At 37.2% G+C, this 12,315-nt stretch overlaps 2 long non-coding RNA genes across 2 annotated transcripts; one reads left to right on the top strand and one right to left on the bottom strand.

The window, feature by feature from the left end:
* Positions 1 to 3,838: 3,838 nt before the first annotated feature.
* On the bottom strand, positions 3,839 to 5,186 carry LOC104120625 (uncharacterized). The gene is made up of 2 exons (XR_691696.4): positions 4,692 to 5,186; positions 3,839 to 4,601 (listed from the first exon to the last, which is right to left on the bottom strand). It is a non-coding gene; the product is annotated as an uncharacterized lncRNA (long non-coding RNA).
* Positions 4,394 to 10,592, top strand: LOC104120626 (uncharacterized). The gene is made up of 3 exons (XR_011407957.1): positions 4,394 to 4,517; positions 5,027 to 5,095; positions 10,329 to 10,592. It is a non-coding gene; the product is annotated as an uncharacterized lncRNA (long non-coding RNA).
* The last annotated feature ends 1,723 nt before the right edge of the window (positions 10,593 to 12,315 follow it).

Raw genomic sequence — 12,315 nt, 5'->3', positions numbered from 1 at the left:
CCTCTCTAAACTATAATCTTGTAGTGGTAGTTGCGGCCACAATTATTGTCGAAGAGGTACTCTCCCAGGCATCATGAACTCTACTTTTGTGGTGATTTGAAAATAAACTTTGCTTGCTTTAGATTATTGTAAATCCTCTCTTTAAGAATTACAAATTCTGGTTTGTGAGTAATCATAGATATCCTAATTCACTTTCCCTGAAGAATATGGGTGTTTGACTAGGATATTGATTTGATAGCTAAACATATCAAGCTGAGAAGAAAATAAGAAGTTTCACCATTTCCGTTTTGGGACCGGATAAAACTCAAACATCAATATCCTGTCCAAATTAATTTGCCAGCAGTGTGAGCTGTGTGAAAAATAGCTTTGAATCTTGAGAATAAGAATGTCGAAAGTATTGTATTTTAAAGTGATACCTGCTTCATTGAGATCTTATTTGAGTGAATCTCACTCAATCCTTTTACATGTGGTTTTAGAGAAGAATGTTGTTTAGTTCTGTCTGTGTAAATGAACTGCAATATTTTTTACTGCAAGCTACACATCTTGAGACCAATTTGATAGTAATCATTTTAATCATAAAAAAAGTACTAGCAAAATGGGAATGAAAAAAGAACTTATAAAGATGTAAATGTTTATTCTCCAAAGCGTCACTCTGATAAAGCAGATAGATCAATTTCTAATGAGTCAAAAATGGTGGTGGGGATTGGTTTTGGGCAATCACAAGATATCCATAAATTATTGCAGTTTGCTCCTTCATTAGAAGTGAACATGTAGTGGTCAAATAAGATGATAACCTTCTCATTAACTACCCCTAATTATTTTAGCTTTATTTTATCTTTCAAAACATGATTATGAAATCTAATATGTTACACAGAATAATATAAATCTTTCCCTGTTTACACAGCTCAAAGGCCGCAGTGACTTTTGTTACCTTTCTTAAGAAAATGCCAAGGCAGTGTGACTTTTAAACAAAAAAGCAATTTTGACAAGAGTGGATTGCTCTAGTGGGGAGCACCCTCCACTTCCAACCAAGAGGCTGTGAGTTCGAGTCACCCCAAGAGCAAAGTGGAAAGTCTTTGAGGGAGGGAGCCGAGGGTCTATCGGAAACAGCCTCTCTACCCCAAGGTAGGGGTAAGGTCTGCGTACACACTACCCTCTCCATACTCCACTAGTGGGATTATACTGAGTTGTTGTTGTTGCTTCGAGACAAGAGTGAGTTCCTCTAGTGGTAAGAACCCTCTACTTCCCACCAAGAGATTGTGAGTTCGAGTCACCCCAAGAGCAAGGTGGGGAGTTCTTGGAGGGAGGGAGCCGAATGTCTATCGGAAACAGCCACTCTACCCTAGGGTAGGGGTAAGGTCTGCGTACACACTACCCTTCCCAGACCTCACTAATGAGATTATACTGGGTTGTTATTCTTGCTTCCGGCAAGAAGGGATTAACTAGGTTTTTCATTATCAGAAAGGGTAAGCTACTCAATACATAATCTTTAAGTGCAACTTTCCTCATAACAGGGAATCGATACGTCATGCTGCATAGAAAAATGAGAAATCAATTTATCAAGCTAAAACCAAGTACCTATATTAACCATTTACATTGAAGAACAATCTAGCCTGAAGAGTAACTATAAATTCTGCATAAAATAAATCAGCTTTGGAGTGAATAGAATAAAACATTCAAGGATTGACAGAAGCAATTGAAAGAGCCAAAAGGTTATCATCCACTTCTGTGATACTTTTGAATATTTTTCAGAAACGAAAAGGTTATATTGCCAGTTGCTCTCTCCTCCTCCGTACTTTCATCACACTGCTAATATTTTGTTGTAGTTTTTACATGTATGTTAGAATCTTTTTCTTCCTGCCAGCTTTACTCAAAGAAGAAGGCACTGATGAGGAGATGACACAGATGCAGTGGCGGAGCCCGAATTTTCGTTAAAGGGTGTCAAAATATATAAAAGTAAACATACCAGAAAATTAAGGGGAGTCAATACATAGTATATATACATATAATTTATTATTTTACCTAGCTACATAGTGTATTTTTCCCTTTCGCGTTGTCATTTGACACCCCTTCCTATATAAGGTGGCTCCGCCACTACATAGATGATAACCTATGAAATTCAATCAATGATAAAAATGAATCAAAGAGCTAGAGGAGAAGTTTAAGGTTATTAAAATTCTACCTCTAACCATACTTAGTTTTCTTGTTTTGGTAGTTATATTGTTCTTCTATTTGTTATCTTCTAAGCCATTTTTTATGGTGATAATTTGAATGGTAGGCATTTCCGCTTCTAAGAGATCCGCTCGATTCAAGAAATATAATCTTGAACATATATAGTGGTAACTTCGGCTCTGCATCTTAGTTTCAGACTCGTCAACTGTGAATAATAATTAATGATATGTTGGCTTCATGAGATTTGTGATACGACCAAAACTAGCTTGGGGTTGGAGAGACTTTCTGAACACAAGTTAAAGTTACAGGTTTTTTCGTGATTGAGTTCTAGATAATTAGTAGCGTTAAGTATTGAAATTAAAGGGTTAAATGATATATGAAATACTTGTGGGGCATACATTGTTAGTTCTAAATTTGTTCGCTCCTAATTATTGAGTTAATCTATGTTTTCTCAAAAAGCTTTGCTTTTGGTACATGAGCTCAATTTCTTTTGCTCTTAGTCAGTGTGAGTGACTCAATAAACATTAGAATCTAGGACTGTCCTGTTGTATATGTTGCATGAAATATTGGAAAAGCGTCAATTGTGTTTTATACTTCTATTAGATGTCAAAATTTAACGCAAGAGTGCTTTTAGAAGTGGTGGAAGTTTTTATAAGCTTGTTAGAGTGTTCTTCCCCAAATGTTAAGAGTATGTTTATGAACAATTGGCTGGAAAAAGTGACAACTTTTTATTTCATGTAAAGAACCTTCATTTAAATGCTCAAGATGAGCACCACTAATAGAAAAACAAAAACAATTGAGTGATCAAGTAAGGTTTGTAGCAAACAATAAACCAATATAGACTAGGTGTGCTTGACGAAGGGAGGCTATGAAGCTCAGGCCCTAGGATGAATTCTTCTTGTCTCATTATTGAATTCAAGACCAGCATATTAATTTAGACCGACAGTGGAGGAAACCATCCATGAATCGCCTCTATTTGGTTACAAACTCAAAAGTAGATAGACTATAGTAGGTTCATCACTGTGTTAATTAGGCTGCTGCCAAAGGTTCTTATGATTTGCTTGAAGGCAATTATTCTTACTGTTAATTGGTCGCGCTGATAGGTTCTATTATAGTCTGTAATTGCCCTTTTATTTCGTGACTAGGGGGAGGAAGAAGATATCCATTACTGGGGTTGATTATCTTTTTTTGTTGAGATTCTTGCTGCCACTCTGAGTTTGCTTCGTGTTGCTCCGAAAAAAAGAAAATTGAAGATGATATCTTTTACTTTGATCTTCCCTTCCCTTCTCAATTATGCTTTGTCAGTTCATCTTAGCACATAATGTAAGGACTTCTGGATGGTACAAGACATGGACAAACTTGTTTGTGAAGCTTAAATATGCTTTGTTGGTACTGTGGCAGGAGAGACTCAAATTTTTGTTTATACTTGGGCCTAGGTAAATTGCACCATCGATACAAGGGAGGTGTAAATCTTAGATGTGTCAGGAGTATAGAGATATGCAAAAAGGTTTGAAATGTATCTATCGCTGTATTATTTAATGCAATATACATGTTAGGAAAGAAAATTTCATTAGTGAATGGGAGATGAAAACTCCACATTTTCTACTATTCAAGACATATTTATTAAGCATGATTCATGTATAATATTAGTTTATAAGGTAGAAAATTGTCAGCTGGAAAAAAATTATCATTTCAAATATGCAGCTAACTCTAACATATTGGAATTTGGATATACGTGAACCATTTTCTACAAATGATCCAGTACTTCCTCTTTCGACATTCCGTCATATATAAGTCAATTACAACATAGTCAAATGTCATTTCCACAAGCATCTATGTTTATCAACTACATACATAATTGGATATCAAACTATTTTTTTGATTCTCAGAGCTTGGGCTTGTGCATAGCATGATCATCAGAATGAGTACCTGTAACTCATGTATCTCATTTCAACTCCACAAACTAATCAGAGTACACTATGAAAAGTTTATCCACTCCTTCCATAAAATTACTAACTTATCAGGTTTGGGCTCGGGTTCAGCACTGGCCATTCCACACTAGTTTTTTTTATTAATAAGGGACAGTTTTAGGAGCTTGGGGTCGTCAGGGACCTTTTGGGAAGGCTGAAAAAGTTTTAGGGTTATTTTGGGAAAACTGGCCTAACAGACGTGGTATCCCCAGTTCTGACGCATATCCTTCAAAAAAACCGGCGCCGCACTGGTTAGCCTAACACACGGTTCATAATCTCCTTCTAATCTATTGGTTTATCGTAAGTTGTACCGTCTTTGAACACTTTTCTCTCCAGGTCGTCTGCTCTTTTCTTGCACTTCGATGGATTATTGTGGTAATTATCCTTCTTTCTTATCTGCAACTTCTTGTACCATGGCTTCCATATTTCATGGGATACATACTAGGATCTAATATTCTACTGCGGAAACCAATTAAACCAACACTTAATGGAGTAATAAAATCAAACACATCAGAAAATCAATGAGTGAAATATTAATTGGGAACTGACCTCACTGCCTTTTCTATTCTCTGTATCAAAATTGATTGTAAAACCTAGCTCTGTAGCAAGAGGAAACACAAGTTGCTCTCCGTCAACGTGTGTGCTAACATGTAATAGGTGACGCAATTGATTATTGCACCATTCTCTTGGACTTTTGGGTAACTATTTGATATTGTCGCTGAAGCTTGAGTTTTTTTTTTGCGTGAAGAAGAATTGGGTAAAAGTTCTTAGGCAAAACTACTGTGCTATAGGTGTTTGATAAATTTCTTAAAAGAAACTAAGTTTTCATTAAACTTGTAGATTTCTTTTCTGATCTTGAGTTCTGTTTGATCATGGCTATATAGTTTACCGGCTCAAGACAGAAAAGCAATTTATCCTTGCGGTCCCTCCATCTCAAGGAGTACGCTGATTTGGTAAGATAATTTTTTTCCCAACTGACCGACATTCATGTTTGGTAAATTACTTGCTATGTGTGTCTATCTGTGTTTTAACCATTTTGACCAATAATACGGACGGATGTGATTTGCTTAACTAATATATATTTATATATAATAAGAGGGAATAACAGGCACCACTTGGTCAACATTGCTTGGCATTTAGAGGGTATTCTGGTCATTTCAATTACAATGGAGTAATATGATTGGTCAAAAAAGAACCTTACTGTAGGTACTGTATAAACTTTTGAGTGATTTACCTAAACTGCCTTTTGCTTATGTCATTGCTCATCACCCTTAAGATATGCATAGCTTGGAAAATGTTGGCTCATCTGACCATTTATTCTACATACCATGCGTTTATACTTTATAGTAGCATCTGAAATTGCCACTTCCTATCACGTGGACACCTCTTCTATGTTTCAAAGTTCAAACTTTCAACACACCTTATATTTACGAAATTGCCATTTCCTAGAGTATCAAATGGCTTATGTCATGTTAAATATATATTACTACATAACAGCCTTTTTTTCCAGCTATATTCTAACCCAAGGTACATCAATTTTCATTTTCCTTCCAAAACAAATTGTTATTATTCTGTGTGCACATTTTTGTATTACTTGTAGTCATTTTGCAAAACTTTTGTGGATGAAAATGTTGAATTAGTATTTTGATGTCCAAACCTATTACTCTTATCAGATTTTAATTCTAGGAGTAAAAAATTATTTCTTACAATAGATTGTAGAAAATTTATCAAAAATGAAACAAGATAGAAACCTAATACAATGGAAGTGATACATGGCATTTATTGGAGTAAAGAAAATTACTTTTGTAAAACTAAATTATAGAAAATTTATCAAAAAAAAAAAAAACATACAAACCTAATACTCTAGACGTAATATAAGACTATTCCAAATGAAGTGAATATTTTTATTCAATAATTTATAATAGAAGAAATATGAATTATGCACACAATAGCGATATGAAAAAAAAATCTAAAATGATTGATTAGCAGGCAAAATCCATTAGTTTAGTATTATCAAGCGGCGTGATTAACTTGGTGCAAATTTAGTGTAACATTGGTGGAGATATCAGTTTCTTTACGATGATATTAAAGATAAATTTCCTAATCAAATAGAAGAAGAAAATTTATTATGCTAATAAATTTTATAAAAATTAAGCAAAAACCTAAAAAAATTACAGAAGAATTAAGAGAGAGAAAGGGATTTAATTGGGATCCAAGGGTATTGATATATCTACAAAAATAAAAAACATAAACAATAAAAATATTAAACTATATGCCTTAACTTGGGAAAAAGATGTTTTCATTTCAAAAGGTTGAAACACAAAAACAAATAATCACCTTGCTTGTAAAAATAATAAGTAAATCTTTATACTATCAATGTATATAAATTAAGAAATATTTTTTACTCTTGCTAATTATCTCAATTTAAACGTAGTGTTATTGGGCCATGCGCAACATGGGCTACCCTTACTATATATCTTATACAAGGGAAAATCAGCTAGCACGAGATCAACATTCTAGCTTGGCAACCGGATGCCAGTCCGGAGATATTACAAAGTTTAGTAGTTAAAGTGTCATCCATTGTGCAGTAAGTATGGGACTTTCTTGATCAGATAACAGCTGCATTCGGTTCATCGTATTCCTGAGAATACTTTTCGGCGCTGGACTATATGGGGATTCAGCTGATTTCGCAAACCAACACGTCAGAGACGTTCCAATGAATTAGACTAATGTCTATACGTTACTGCCACATATTGCTAACATGCACTACTTGAAAACTGTCAAATTTCGACCACCAATATCGACCGATATCGATTTGAATTAAAGGAAAAATAATTGATTTTCGACCGCTTTTAATTAGTCGGAAGAATAATGATCGTTAAAGCGTTGCGGCCGAAAGATTTCGATCGGTTAATTCAATCGTTGGTTAACCGCTTTAACTGACAAAAATAATTATACCGACCGAAATTGGTCGGAATTATTTAAATTTTTATTTATTTATTTTTCAAAATATCGACCAACTTAGGTCGGAATTAGAAATATGTAATAATTTTAATTTTAACATACCGACCGAAGTCGGTCGGAAACATAAAATAATAAATAAATAAAAATATTTATTTTCGACTGGCGTCGGTTGGGAATTTCAATTTCTGCATATTTCAAATTGAAATTTCCGACCGACGTCGGTCGGTAAATATGGATTTTCTCGGTTTTTTGTATGAGAATTCCGACCGAAATTGGTCGATTTTCTAGGTAAAAACCAGGCAGAATATGCCTGTTTTTAAGCTACACCACCTGCCAATTACAACCAATATCCATCATATAATGGCAGCATTACATTGCTGTCATTCAATCACATTTAACTAATAACAATAATTAACCAACAACAGCCACAACAACAACAACGCCAACCACAACAAGAATTATACAAATGTTCAATGACAAAATAATATCAACAATACAATCAACATTCAAAACTATTCCCAATTAAATATTCACAAGTTCAAAACTGTGTTTAGCAATACACACCATTCAATGAGTGTTTTGTATTGCATCATGTCCATCTTCACTATGATGACCCAAAATGTCATCTTTAAATTTAATAAGTAATTCTGTATTCTAAGACCTCGAAAAGCACCATGTATCATTCCTCGACTTGCGTGCGTAAACCGTACAATTTTCCGAAAATTTTTTATGTGAAAAATGGATTAAATTGTGAAATAGAGCTTTAAAACTCAACTGAGTTGACTTTGGTCAATATTTTGAGCAAACGGACCCGGATCAGTATTTTGACAATTTCGGTAGGTCCGTACCGTAATTTGGGACTTGGGCGTATGCCTGAAATCGAATTCCGAGGTCCCTAGCCTGAGATATGGAATTTTGATGACAAATTAAAAGTTTAAAAACTTAATAATTTTAAAGAAATTACTGATATTGGATTTATTGACCTCGAGTTTGTATTTTGGTTCCGGAGCCCGGTATAGGTCCACTATAATATTTTTGACTTGTCTGCCAAATTTGGTGAGAATCGGAGTTTATTTGACGTGATTCGGACGTCCGGTTGTAAAAATATAAGTTTTAAAGTTTTCTTAAAAACTTCCTTTGATTTGATGTCCGATTCGTAGTTCTAGGTGTTATTTTGGCGATTTGATCGCGCGAGCAAGTTCGTCTGAGGTTCTTGAACCTGTGTGCATATTTGGTTTGGAGCTCCGAGGGCTCGGGTGAGTTTCGGGTACTCTACAGGATGATTTTGAACTTAGAAAATCTGGTTTTTCTATAACTTGAGACTTTTGGTATTTCCTTAATCGCGTTCGCGAATGTACTCTCGCGAACACGAAGAGCAAACTGGGCTGGCTGAATTTTCCTTCTTCGCGAACGCGAAGATTGGGTCGAGAACGCGAAGCTATGGGGACTTCACCCTTCGCGAACGCGACCAACTCAACGCGAAGCTTTAGAGGCCTGGGGGAGGGGTATGTTGTCCTTCTACGCGAACGCGAAGGCCAGGGGGAAAAAAGCCTTCGCGAACGCGAAAGCCACGGGCTTCTATTCATCGCGAACGCGACAGGACCTTCGCGAACGCGAAGAAGGCCTGACGTATGTGACTTAAAACAGAACCAGAATGGGATTTTTTCCATTTTTCACAAACCCTCAATTAGAACTCGGTTTAGGGGCGATATCAAAGGAGTTTTTCACGATTTCGAACTGGGTAAGTGTTCTTTATCATATAGTGATTGTATTTCATAAATCTAAGTCTATATTCATCGTTTATTTCGGATTTAGATGAAAGAAATTGGAAGTTTTGTAAAAATTTTCAAAAACGAAATATTTAGATTTGAAGGTCCATTTGACATCGGAATTGGATAATTTTTGTATGGGTGGACTCGTCTCGGAATGGGTGTTCGGATTTCATAAGTTTTTCCAAGATTTGAGACGTGGGTCCCACTGCCGAATATTTTAATGAATTTCAGATTTTTATCCGAAAAATTTGTAAATTCATATGGAATTAATTCCTATGATTCGTATTGAGTATATCGAATTGTTTGTGAATAGATTTGAAGCTTTTGGAGACAAATTTAAAAGGAAAAGCTGTGGTCGAGTAATTGATTAAAATTTACAAAGCGAGGTAAGTGTCGTGGTTAACCTTGACATGAGGGAATAGAACCCTTAAATTATTTGTTATGAGTATTGCATGTGAATGACGTATAGGCGAGGTGACGAGTGTCTATACGTCGGCAAATTAATTGTTTGCCTGCTTACTCGAAAAATCATAAATTGTTTTAAATGATGAATTAATTATTATAATAATTGTTTCTCTCCTATTCTTTGTCAAATATTAATTCTTGAATTCCTGCATTAATTGTTACATGCTATTTGAATTATGTGCCTTAATTGTTATTTGTCATTTGTCATTTAGCATATTAAATATTAAACTGCATATTTTCTCTCTGATTTCCATAATAATTTGCTATTTTCCTTTGTTTGTTTTATAATTAAATCATAATTATTGTATGCTTGTTGTCTTATAATTTTATATTAATTGTTGCATTTATTAGGGAAATTTCTTCTATAAGAATTGATTATAATGAATATATTGGAGGATCGGGTTGCACGCCGCAACAAAATTAATTATAATGAATATATTGGAGGATCGGGTTGCACGCCGCAACAGACTTATTAAAAAGTTCATATTGGAGGATCGGGTTGCACGTCGCAATAGACTTATTAAAAGTCCATATTGAAGGATCGGGTTGCACGCCGCAATAAACTTATTTAAAAGTCTACATACATATATATATATATATATATATTGGGGGATCGGGTTGCACGCCGCAACAGACTTGATTAAAATGAATATATTGGAGGACCGGGTTGCACGCCGCAACAGAACCGAATGTGAATATATTATGAGAGCGGGTTGCACGCTGCAACAGAATTGAATGTGAAGCGGGTTGCATGCTGAAACAGAATTGATGGAAATGATAATTGGTTATGACTGCTGAGTTGGCTTCAATTATTATAAATGAGTTACCTGATTTATTTCTATTATTGTTGTTGTTACTAATATTACGTACAGGTAATGTAAGTGACCCGCCTTAGCCTTGTCACTACTTCGTCGAGGTTAGGCTCATCACTTACCAGTACATGGGGTCGGTTGTACTGATACTACACTCTGAACTTCTTGTGCAGATTTTGGAGTTGGTCCCAGCGACGTACCATAGATTTGCTCGAATTTTAGCTACTCATAGGAGACTTGAGGTATAACTGCACGGCGTTCGCAGTTCTGAAGTCCCCGTCTACTTTGCTTTAGCTATTTTTTTTTCCAGACAGCTTTATTTTATTCAGACCTTTATTTGTATTTATTCTAGAAGCTCGTGCACTTGTGACACCAATTCTGGGATAGTATTTAGACACCGTTATTTTTATGGATTAATCAATATATTTCAGACCTTACTTCTGCGTTAATATCATTCTAACGTTGGCTTGCCTAGCAAGTGAAATGTTAGGCGCCATCATGGTTCGAAGGTGAGAATTTCGTGTCGTGACAGTTGGTATCAGAGCCCTAGGTTACATAGGTCTCACGAGTCACGAGCAAGCTTAGTAGAGTCTGAAGGATCGGTACGGAGACGTATGTACTTATCTCTAAGAGGCTATGAAGTTTAGGAACAATATCACTTCTTTCTTATTCTGTCGTGCGGTTTTATTCTGTCATCGATGATTGAACCATTCTACTCTTATTCTCTCACAGATGGTGAGAACGCGTAATACGTTTACCGATGGACAGGGACCAGAACCCCCGGTGGCAACTATGGCCAGGGGTAGAGGTCGAGGCCAAGGTCATGCTAGAGGCCGAGGTAGAGCTCAGTCCGGAGCTCGAACAGCTGCACCTGTTGTAGAACCTCAGGTGGACCTTTAGGAGGAGGTTCCAGTTCAGAATGTACCAGCTGGACCAGTTCAGGTCCCGGAAGGATTCATAGCTACTCTAGTGCTTCAGGACGCTCTAGTCCGTTTGGTGAGTCTTATGGAGGGCGTGGCCCAGAATGGTACATTTCCAATGGCACCAGTCATTTCACAGGCTGGGGGAGGAGCACAAACTCCCACTACTCCCGCTCCGGAGCAGATGGCTCCCCAGAATCAGGTTCCAGCAGCCCCGCCAGTTGGGGTAGTTCAACCAATTGTTGCGGCACAGACCGATGATAGGCCCGCCATCTCTTTTGAGGCCTTATTGAGACTGGATAAGTTTACTAAGCTCTTTCCAGTTCACTTCAGTGGTACACCTTCTGAGGACCCACATGATTATCTTGAACGCTGCCACGAAGTGCTGCGGAACATGGGTATAGTTAAGACCAATGTGGTTGATTTTGCTGTATTTCAGATGACAGGTTCCGCCAAGAGGTGGTGGAGAGATTATACATTGACCCGACTAGTCGGATCACCCGCACTTACATGGGAGCAGTTCTCTCAGCTATTTCTGGAAAAGTTCCTCCCTATCACACTGAGAGAGGAATTTCGCAAGCAATTTGAGCGTCTACAGCAGGGCAGTATGACTGTTACTCAGTATGAGTCCCGTTTTGTGGATTTGGCCAGTCATGCTATCCTTTTACTACCTACGGAGGGAGAGAGAGTGATGTGGTTTATTGAGGGACTCACTCACCCTATCAGACTTCAAATGGCCTAGGAGACCGGAAGTGAGATTTCTTTTCAGGCGGCTGCTAATGTCGCAAGGAGGATCGCGATGGTTCTTACACAGGAGAGAGGGAAGAGGTTCGATAAGAGGCCTCGTCAGTTCGGTGGTTTCAGTGGTGCCTCGTCTGGAGGTAGAGGTAATTTTGGTAGGGGTCATCCTCCCAGACCGTTTCATTCAACACTTCATGTATCTCCTGGTGCTTCAGGGAGTCACAGTCCTATTATGCCTTACTCTGGGCAGCCAGGATTCAGTGCACATTCAGCTCCTATCAGTGCATCACCACTCCAGAGTTACTATAGCGGTTATCCGGCCCATTTGGGTCAGCTTCAGCTTCAGCAACCACGTCATCAAGATGGGTGTTATGAGTGTGGGAACATTGGTCACATCAAGAGGTATTGCCCTAGATTGGCGAGTAACAGATCTCGACAAGATTCGCATGCCATCATAGCACCGGTTGCTTCACCGCCTGCTCAGCCAGCTAGAGGTAGG

The sequence above is a fragment of the Nicotiana tomentosiformis genome, chromosome 5 (genome assembly GCF_000390325.3).
Source record: "Nicotiana tomentosiformis chromosome 5, ASM39032v3, whole genome shotgun sequence".
NCBI classification, from domain to species: Eukaryota; Viridiplantae; Streptophyta; class Magnoliopsida; order Solanales; family Solanaceae; genus Nicotiana; species Nicotiana tomentosiformis.
Note: the sequence above shows the minus strand (reverse complement) of the source record. Positions and strands in the feature narration are given on the sequence as shown.